The sequence below is a fragment of the Austrofundulus limnaeus genome, unplaced genomic scaffold, assembly GCF_001266775.1.
Source record: "Austrofundulus limnaeus strain Quisiro unplaced genomic scaffold, Austrofundulus_limnaeus-1.0 Scaffold537, whole genome shotgun sequence".
Lineage (NCBI taxonomy): Eukaryota > Metazoa > Chordata > Actinopteri > Cyprinodontiformes > Rivulidae > Austrofundulus > Austrofundulus limnaeus.
The window spans coordinates 80,369-89,560 of NW_013952939.1; positions in this window are offsets into that span (position 1 = coordinate 80,369).

The following is a 9,192-nucleotide window of genomic DNA, read 5'->3' on the forward strand; positions in this document are numbered from 1 at the left end:
GTGTGTGTGTGTGTGTGTGTGTGTGTGTGTGTGTGTGTGTGTGTGTGTGTTGCGGGGGGTTGTCTGGAAGATAAATGACCTCAGAGTCACGTGAACAGTTGGCAGTCGTTAACAAAAAACCCAGAGAAGAGAAACAAATGTTTTACTTTTATGTCTCCTTCATACATTCAAATACCTCCGACTGAAAGAAACAAGAAATCCAGTTTTTCAGGTGTAAACAAACACTGTCACTGTGAACGTGCTTCACAGTGACACAACACTGCAGAGATTACACATCAGAAGGGTTGAAGAAGGAAAACATTGAGTAGGAAGGAGGACGGAGCTTGACCTGACCGTTGATTAGCTGAAGTGTTGCCAACTGTCCTAAAGTAAGGCATCATCCTGTCTTTGAAACAAAAAAGACATGTTCCTTATTAAGCTGACGAGGAAAGCATTTTGTTCATTATTTTTATTATTATTATATATTTTTATTCTAGAATTGCGCTGCTCAAGGTGGCAGCATGCTGGAGTAGCTCTGAGACAACCTGAGCTTCCTACAGTGTCTTCTGTAGACCCACTGGAAGACGGACTGGAGATGTTTCCTGCTCAGAACCATCAGTATCTATAACAACTCTTTAAAGAAACCAGGATAATATGAGTTACAACAATTTTTAATTTCCGTTTGGGATTAATAAAGAATTATTGATTAAATTGAATGAAACTCGAAAACTGAGTGATTCTTGTTTTGTTTTTTTTACATTTCTAAAAATGTTTAATTGTTACATTTCCCTTGATGACATCACTTTTAGTGGACACATAAAATCATCTAGACAAAACATGCACACACATGCACACACACTCACACTCTGTCCAGGTTTCATTATTAGTTTGTCAAAGTTGACTATAGCCAACTTAAACAGTGTTGACTAAAACTGCATCCAGTGATTGTTGTAAGATTCAGCAGACAGACAGGGCTGACTCCAACAGTTTTTATCAACAAACCTGTCATCACTCTCAGCTACTATCACACCCTAAAATCTGTACATGTCTCTGAGTTTTGGTATTTTTTGTGTTTGCTGGGGTCTCTTGTTTTTGTAAACAATCTGGAACTGGACTGATTATAGATTTACATCCAGTGATTATTTTCTAAACGTTTCAGTATGATTTGTCCAGTAGTTCATAAAATAACATGCCAGAGAACACCAAGGCTATTTAAAGACTTAAACACTGAACAAGTTAATAACTGTGTGATTACTGCTCCCAGTTTGTTTCATCTGCTGCCTCCCCCTTCCTCTTGTTCTCCTGAAATTAACTGTAATTCTATCACCATGTTATTGCTGATATAGTATCTTCTCAACAAGACCCTCAAAAGAGCAGAGTGAGCTAACGGGGGAACATAATTGGTTAATTGGCCCAGCTAGTGAGGGATCAGAGAAATCATGTTACTTTTTTATTTCAGCTGAGGTTTTCAAAGCTCAAGCACTGACTTACATGTAGAGCAGCTGTGGCTCAGGAAGAAAAACAGACGTTTGGAGGGTCGGTGAACAACTGAAGACGGCTGTTCAATCTGTGACAACAGATGAACAAATCCTGTTTTACACCTGCATATCTCCCACTACCTTTCATGTTTCAGCTTTAAACTAAGATCCCTTTATGTTGAAAAACAACAGCACTATAATGTTTTTTGTCAAAGTTTGACAATATGTTTATTTGTGATTTTATTCAGCACTGGGAGATGTGTAAGATTTCCAAACATGTGTTGAGGATGACTCTACTACTGCCACACCAAATTCCAGCTCAGTATCTATAAAACTGACCGTGTTTTGTGTTTGTTAATCAGCTTTGGCGGCCATATTCACTTGGATTAACTCCAAACATTTATCAGTTGTAGATATACGTATAACCAGTGATTACTTTCTGAGCGTTTTATTAAAGTGGGGGTATTGTGTATTTTCCAGGCACGTACAGATAGGTCCAGATCTATTTAGACAGAGACATATTTTTCCTGATTGTGGTTCTGTGCGTTACCACCCTGAATTTAGAACCAAACATTTCAGATGCAGTTGAAGTTCAGACTCTCATCTTTAATTCAGTGGGTTGAACAAAATGACCACAAAAAAATATGAATAACTAGAAGCACTGGGAGAGTGCAAACCTCCGCCAAGACCAGTTTCCTCCATCCTGTAAGAGTTAATGCACAAAAGCAGAGATGGAAACACATTTACTGAATAAGTTCTGACGTAGTGAACATTTAAGCAGCAGTATGATGGGATTTCTTCTCTGTGGAGTCCAATGTGAAAAACAAAAGTCAGACTGGTCACCTGACGTTATTCATGGTCAAACTGGTGTGGGATTAAGCTCCTAAGTTTCCATCAGTCACATTTCACCATGTAAAACGTCTGTTTTATCTCCTTGTATGAGTTTATAATGGTTTGACTCTCTTTATAAAGGGCTTCCTGGCTCCCCCCGTCTCCAAACTTTGAGGCCCGGCAGCTCTCTGTTTACAAGCCTAGTAGAGACAAACTGTTTTCATTGGTTGTTTCAGAAATGTGGTGTGTTTGAGGAAATGGGAAAAATAGGTTTCATGGTGCAGTCACGCACTTCCTGGTCACAAAACATTCTCTAAATGTGCATCAAATGTGTAAAAATGTGCACATTATGGCAAAAATTATGCCAATCTCAGAGGATTAAAAGAAAAAAAATCCTGTATCCGCATCGTGATCTGGAACATCACCAAAATGTAATGGTGTGTTCCTTTGGCCAGTTCCCACATGTGGTAAAAATGTCATGACAATCAGTCCACAAGTTTTTGAGTAATGTTGTCCACAGACAGAACGACAGACAGACGGACATATGCGAATGAATACATTATCTCCTTGGCGGAGGTAACTAAATCATTTTTAAAACTAGTCCTGTCATTTCAGCAGCTCAAAAGTAATTGGACAAATGAAATAATTGTAAATAAAGTGTTCATTTCTAATACTTCTCTTCAGCACATCTTCACAACAATGCTTCACACTATTTACAACCTTTTGTAGGAGTGTTGTTTTATTGTTTATTTTATTTGTTTTATTTATTACAAAAATATGTTTTCACCATAGCAAGAATAGAAGCTCTAACAAGACGTTTGGTAGTATATCTCCCAGACATAGTTGGTGTTTTTTCCAGGGGATTCTGATGTTATCAGTCCATGAAATAGACGTTATTATCAGTCCCATACAATGGCTTCAGAGGGTCCCTACTGTGCCTTCTAGGCTTCAGACTGTCCCGACAGTGCCCCCTATTGGGTTAATATATCAATGACAATGAATGTGTAAATGACCAAAAGATATTGTAATAAATGTTTTTGTGTTGGACTCGAGCCCTGGTCTGCCACTCTTTGGTCTGACACTCTACCCATCGCCCTACTGAGAGGCCACAATATATGGTCATCAGAGGTTAATGCTAACCATGTCATCTGCTCTAAGGTTAACCTTGGTGGCTTAAGCCTCATATTAACCAGATTTTTTATGCCGCATATTAACCAGATAGTAGTTTTATGCCTCATATTAACCAGCTGACAATCAGAAGCCATTCTATGGGACGGGGAACCTGCTAAATGGCACAGGTGGGACATTCTGAAGCCATTCTAGGGGACTGATAACGCCTAATAACATCCATTTCATGGATGATAACATCCAAAGCAAGTGTTTTTTCCTGAGCTCCCTCTGCCTCATTGATGACAGCTGAGTGAGTTCTGCTGATTAGCCCTGATCCTTTATAAGGCTCACTCCACGTTTGGTCCACGCTGATGCACCATCACAACTTGGTAGATGTGCAAGTCTCACAGAATTATTGTAAACAAAGTTCTTGCATTTAATCCTGCCTCTGCTCTTGTCCAGGACCAGGTTTTATTGTTGTTACAAAACACTCTTGAAGAGGATTATCACCACATTCACCATCTGCACTGTTGGGAAGTATTAAGAGAAGTCACACTCACCTTGCCACCTACCTGTGTTGGGTCACAGGTCACTCTGCTGAATATTTGGAGTTTCTGGACTGAGTCTCGCCCTGTCATGTTGGATGGTTCCTGCAAAGACCTGTAAGAGAAAATTACAAACTTCATTATTACATCTAAAAGCAAATCTCTCTGGAACATTGGACTTACCTCTCGCTCTGCTTCCCCTCACAGCCCTGGGTCCAGGAAGAGACTGCACCTGTAAAATAAAGATCGCTTACCTTTTCATTCAATTGTCTCAGTGTGAGCTTTCTTGGTTCCGCTTGTCAGGTGACAATTCTGATCTTGTGTCAATGCTATCATACATATACATTAATGTTCAGCTACCTTTTGTGAAGAAACAATAAATACAGATTATAACTGTTTGTAATTAAACCATGAATATCCACCATTTTTAAGATAGGGTTTGCTAGTCTCATCAAGTAGGGGACTCTGCAGAACGTGTTGTCCTGTGGGCGGAGACGGCCCTACTCGTGATTGGTGGAGGTCTTGATGTGGGCGGAGATGGCCCAAGACGTGATTGGTCGGATTGACGGTGGGGTTTGAGGCTAGAGGCAGCGGGGAGCAATGGCGGCGAGTAGCTTGGTTGAGTCGGGCAAGAAGTAATGTTTTTTGTAGATTAATTTTAGTCATAACTTGAGAAAGGAAAGTGCTAGATGCACGAAATTTGAACGTCGTACATGTGAAAGGATGTGTAATAATATGGCTTGGTCCAAGCATCCCTAACCAGCCTGTAAAAAATATTGATTTTTAGTGATCTTTTTACAGGCTGGTTAGGGATGTTTTGACCGAGCCATATTGTTACACATCCTTTCACATGTACGACATTCAAATTTCGTGCATCAAGCACTTTCCTTTCTCTAGTTATTGTTATAGTTTTAGGTCTAGTTTTAGTTTTGTTTTTGTTTTTATCTCATGTCGTGTTTTTAGCAGCTCTTTTCCCCAGCCTTGTCACAGCCCTGCTCCCCCTCCCTTCACAGATCCTCAGGTAATCAGCTCATGCAACTCACCTGTGTCCCTCTGTATTTAAGCCAGCAGTTTCCCTCAGCACTCTGCCAGTTTATCATCAGCCAGTCCATGATTCACCAGCATTCTTGTCCCATGTCCTGTTCAGATCTCAGCTCCTCGACCCCCTTCTCGTCCCTTGGATTACCGCCTCTTGCCTCAGCCCGTGTCGGATACCTTCTGCCATCTGCTCTTCTGGTAATGACCCTGGTTCTGTTTCTCGGACTCCTGCCCCTCGTCTCTCCCTGGCTCGGCACCACGACACCTCAGACCTCCTGGTTCTCGACCCCTGCCTGCCTCCCGGATTCAAGAGTTAAGTTAGCTCCTCTTAACCTGTCGTATTCTCTGATCCCTCTGTGTATGACCCTCGTCTGTCCCTGGACCCCGGACCCGTTTCTTGGACCCGCAACGCTCCCAAGGATTGTCGGTGACATCATCGTGTTTCTCTGGAACCAAACTGACACAGTGGGTGTTTCCACATGGAGGCTCCCAGTTGACACCAGGTTAGTGGCTAAAAATACTAGTATTTTGTCCCAGAGTCTTACAGCCACTAACCTGTTTTTTCTGTGTCCAGAAAACCAGACCCACGCACCTGGGTTGTTCCAGCTCCACACCAGCAATTTTAATAAAATTTGTAAACCTTTATCTGTTTTTGAGTTTTTATCAGAGCTCAAACTCAGATCCGTAACAGGTATGACTAAAATTAATCTTTAAAAACATGTTGCTTCCTGCCTAACTTGATCAAGCTACTCCCCGCACCATCAGTCCGACCAATCACGTCTCGGGCCATCTCCGCCCACATCGAAACCTCTGCCAATCACGAGCAGGAACGTCTCCGCCCACAGGACAAAACTTACTGTAGAGACCCCTTACTCAGTCTGGTGGAGCTTTTAGGGGGAGGCGCGGGGAAGGAGGCTCCTAAGGAGGGCTCTGTGAGGTGATAGGTCCAGGGAGGAGCTTTGTACCAGCAAGTGTTTAGGCAGCTCCACATAACTACTACAGAAAATTCAAGGATTTCTCTAACGAGTCAAAGCAACAGTATCTTTTTAGGGGGGGAATGCATGATATAAAGCTCCAAAAAGTCAATTTTGCGTAATATCCCCCTGGAATTTAAACCAATTAGATATTTTACTGACAGATAAACAAGGTGACTTCAAAAGGTAACGTCTTGTGCTGAGTAGCACCTCGACAATGGGCCATGATAACAACACTTTTTAGCTCAATGACTGTGAAATTTCCCTTCCCACATAGTAAAATAGGTCACCTCGAGATCTGAACTATCCTTTTAATTTCTGTTAAGAACCCAAACCTGAATCCTGATTTTGGTTCATGAAATGTAGCCAGTCTCTCAGTTAAAAAGCTTGATTCTCAGCATTAGTCCACTGTTCTCAGCCATCCATCAGCATCATAACACAGCTGCTTCTGCTCTTCAGCATAAATCAATTAGTCCCAGTTGATAAAATGACAAATCAAATCCAGAGCCATAGTTGTTATAGTTAAAGAATATGAATGAAAGAAATAAAGCAGACATTATTAAAGCTGATTGCATTCAAAATTTTGCAATCGATCACATTTGTAAACAAAGTAAGATGCAGCCTAAGATGTGGACTGATGAGGAGGAGCTGCTGTGCTGAGAAATAACAACCTCTATATCTCCATATTTTCTGTCTGCTGTGAGGATGAACAGTTTCTAAATGTGATTGTAAAGAAACAATTTCACTGATGTGTTAATAACATATTTGTCATGAAATCAGATGAACGGTTTATTTCAGTGTAAGTATTTCTCCATATTTCTTTCACACATTCAGTAACCTGCTGGTGTAATGCTTCAGCTCAGCACATAGACTGGATCTTCATGCTGACTAGAAATAATATGTGACAATATTTATTTTACATTTTTTACACATCACTTCCCGGTAAAAGTTTCATTTTCACAATAAATAAATAAATAAATAAATTGGGTTCCATGTTAACAATTAAAAATATAAAGGCCTAGGATTCTTTAAAAGGTTGTATATCACCTCAGTTTGTCACTTTATTATTACTTATTATTAATTTATTATTTCTGTTTGGAGCACCTTCAAATGAAAGCCTAAACAGTAGCAAAGTACACTTTATGTCTGTTACAATGATGACATCAAACATTGAAAATATTGACTGAGTTAGATTAGCTGCTGACTCAAAAGGACTATCAGTTCTGCACGTTTAATTAGAATATCTTCAGTGGTTCATGAAATATAACAGACAGACACACAAACACACAGACAGGTAAAAACATGATCACTCGCTGTTTGTCATTCAGTGGCTGGTGATAAAAATTAAAACGAGTTGAAGGGAGAGCCACGCATGAAAATGAAATTCAGTAAAAACAATAGTTGTCATTCAGAGAACAGATATGTGAAAAAGTTTTACAACATTTAAGGTTATCAGGAATAAAAATGTGCAGGCCTCACACGTTTTACAGGTCAGTCTTCATTTGAAAACAGGAGCTCAGTGGAGTAAACAAAATGCATATTTAGTTTTCGCCTACAGATTATGTTGGCTGGAGACCTTAGCCAAACTAAATGTCATCATCAGAATACACAACACACAGCATGCATCGATGCAACCACACAAACAACCACACACAGAATGGTGGGTGGGAAAGGAAATCCCCTCTGCATAGGTGTTAGCTCCAGTTATGAGTAAATGTCTGACATTAAACTTAAGGGTTCAGTAGCATCTGGTCTGATCTTGGGATTTTCTTTCATCATTACCAGACAAACTGTAGAAAGATGCTCATTGGTTGAGTGAACAAAAGCAAAATTCCCTTTCATAGTCAACATTTAATAACGACCGTCTCATTACAAATGAACACATATTTTAATTCGTGTATGCTGGAAACAAATCTAAAGGTCAGGTCCAACTGGTAAATTAGCTTATATCACCTGCTGTGCCACCAAAGAAGAAAGGCAATGGTGTTTTTACCTGTGTGTTAGCAAAATATCTCATGAACAACAGGCTGAATTTTAATAAAACTCTCAGGTAGTAATCATTTAATTTATTTACAACTGATTAATGTTTGGACTCAACCTTGCAAAGATGGTTACTACAACAAAGCAAACATAAACATGGCTATAACTTAGTCAGTTTTACAAATACTGAGCTAAAATTTAGTGTGGTAGTAGTTGAGCTTTACACCCAACTAACACTATGAGGGCTGAGGATTGCAAGATGTTTTTGTTTCAAATTATATATATATGGGAGAACAGGTGCCCTGGGTCATGAGGCCACAGACCTCAGCTCAGAGCAAGGATCATCTTCATGAAGACATCACGAGGAGACGCTACCCCTAACAGAAAAACTAAAAACCACACAAGGAAAGATGAGGGGAAAAAACACATATTATATCAACATTGTGACACACTGTGGTGTTTATAAAAAAAAACTCTGTATAGAGCACATTTATTAGCCAGAGGAGTAAAGCCTGAAACATACTCGCTCCGACGTCGACAGGTTGACACACAGTCACGTGGTTGTTCGGCAGTCGTTTTCGCACAGACCTTTCATAGTCCCTACGACACCCCCGTGCTGAATTCGGGAAACCGCCCCTCCCTGAAACATACATCACTGCATGGAGTTCCTCCGCAACAGCAGATAATGCCGAAAAAAAGTCCGATTTGTCACTCACCTGACGTATTTATCCACATCTGTCCTGGTTAAAGCTCCACAGTTTTTATCAGTCAGATTCCTCCGAGCACAACGTCTGTTTTATCTCCATTCATGAGTTTTTCATGGAATGACCATCTTTATAAAACTCTACTCCCTGGTGTCGGCTCTAGGAGCGAGTCAGGGTTTTTTCCCCTCTTTTTTTACCAAGTGCAGCAGCGATTTCAGCACAAACAAACAAGCCATAAGTTTGTCACGTTTTGACTATCTTATAAAACTCTGCTTTCTAGTCTGGGAGCTTTTTACGAGATGAGGCGGAGGAGGACGGGCGCGTTGTTCTATTTTTGTACAAGAGTAGGAAATGTGCGTTTCTTCACATCAGCTTAATAAATATTTTTCTAAGTTCTACAAAAGTCATAAGTTTCTGTGTTTACAGTCATTTATTAAAGACGCGTAAAGGTGGAAATATCTCTCAGCCTCATGCGCAGCTGAAAATAACGGCACACACGCGCACACACCAACACACACACACACACACACACACACACACACACACACACACA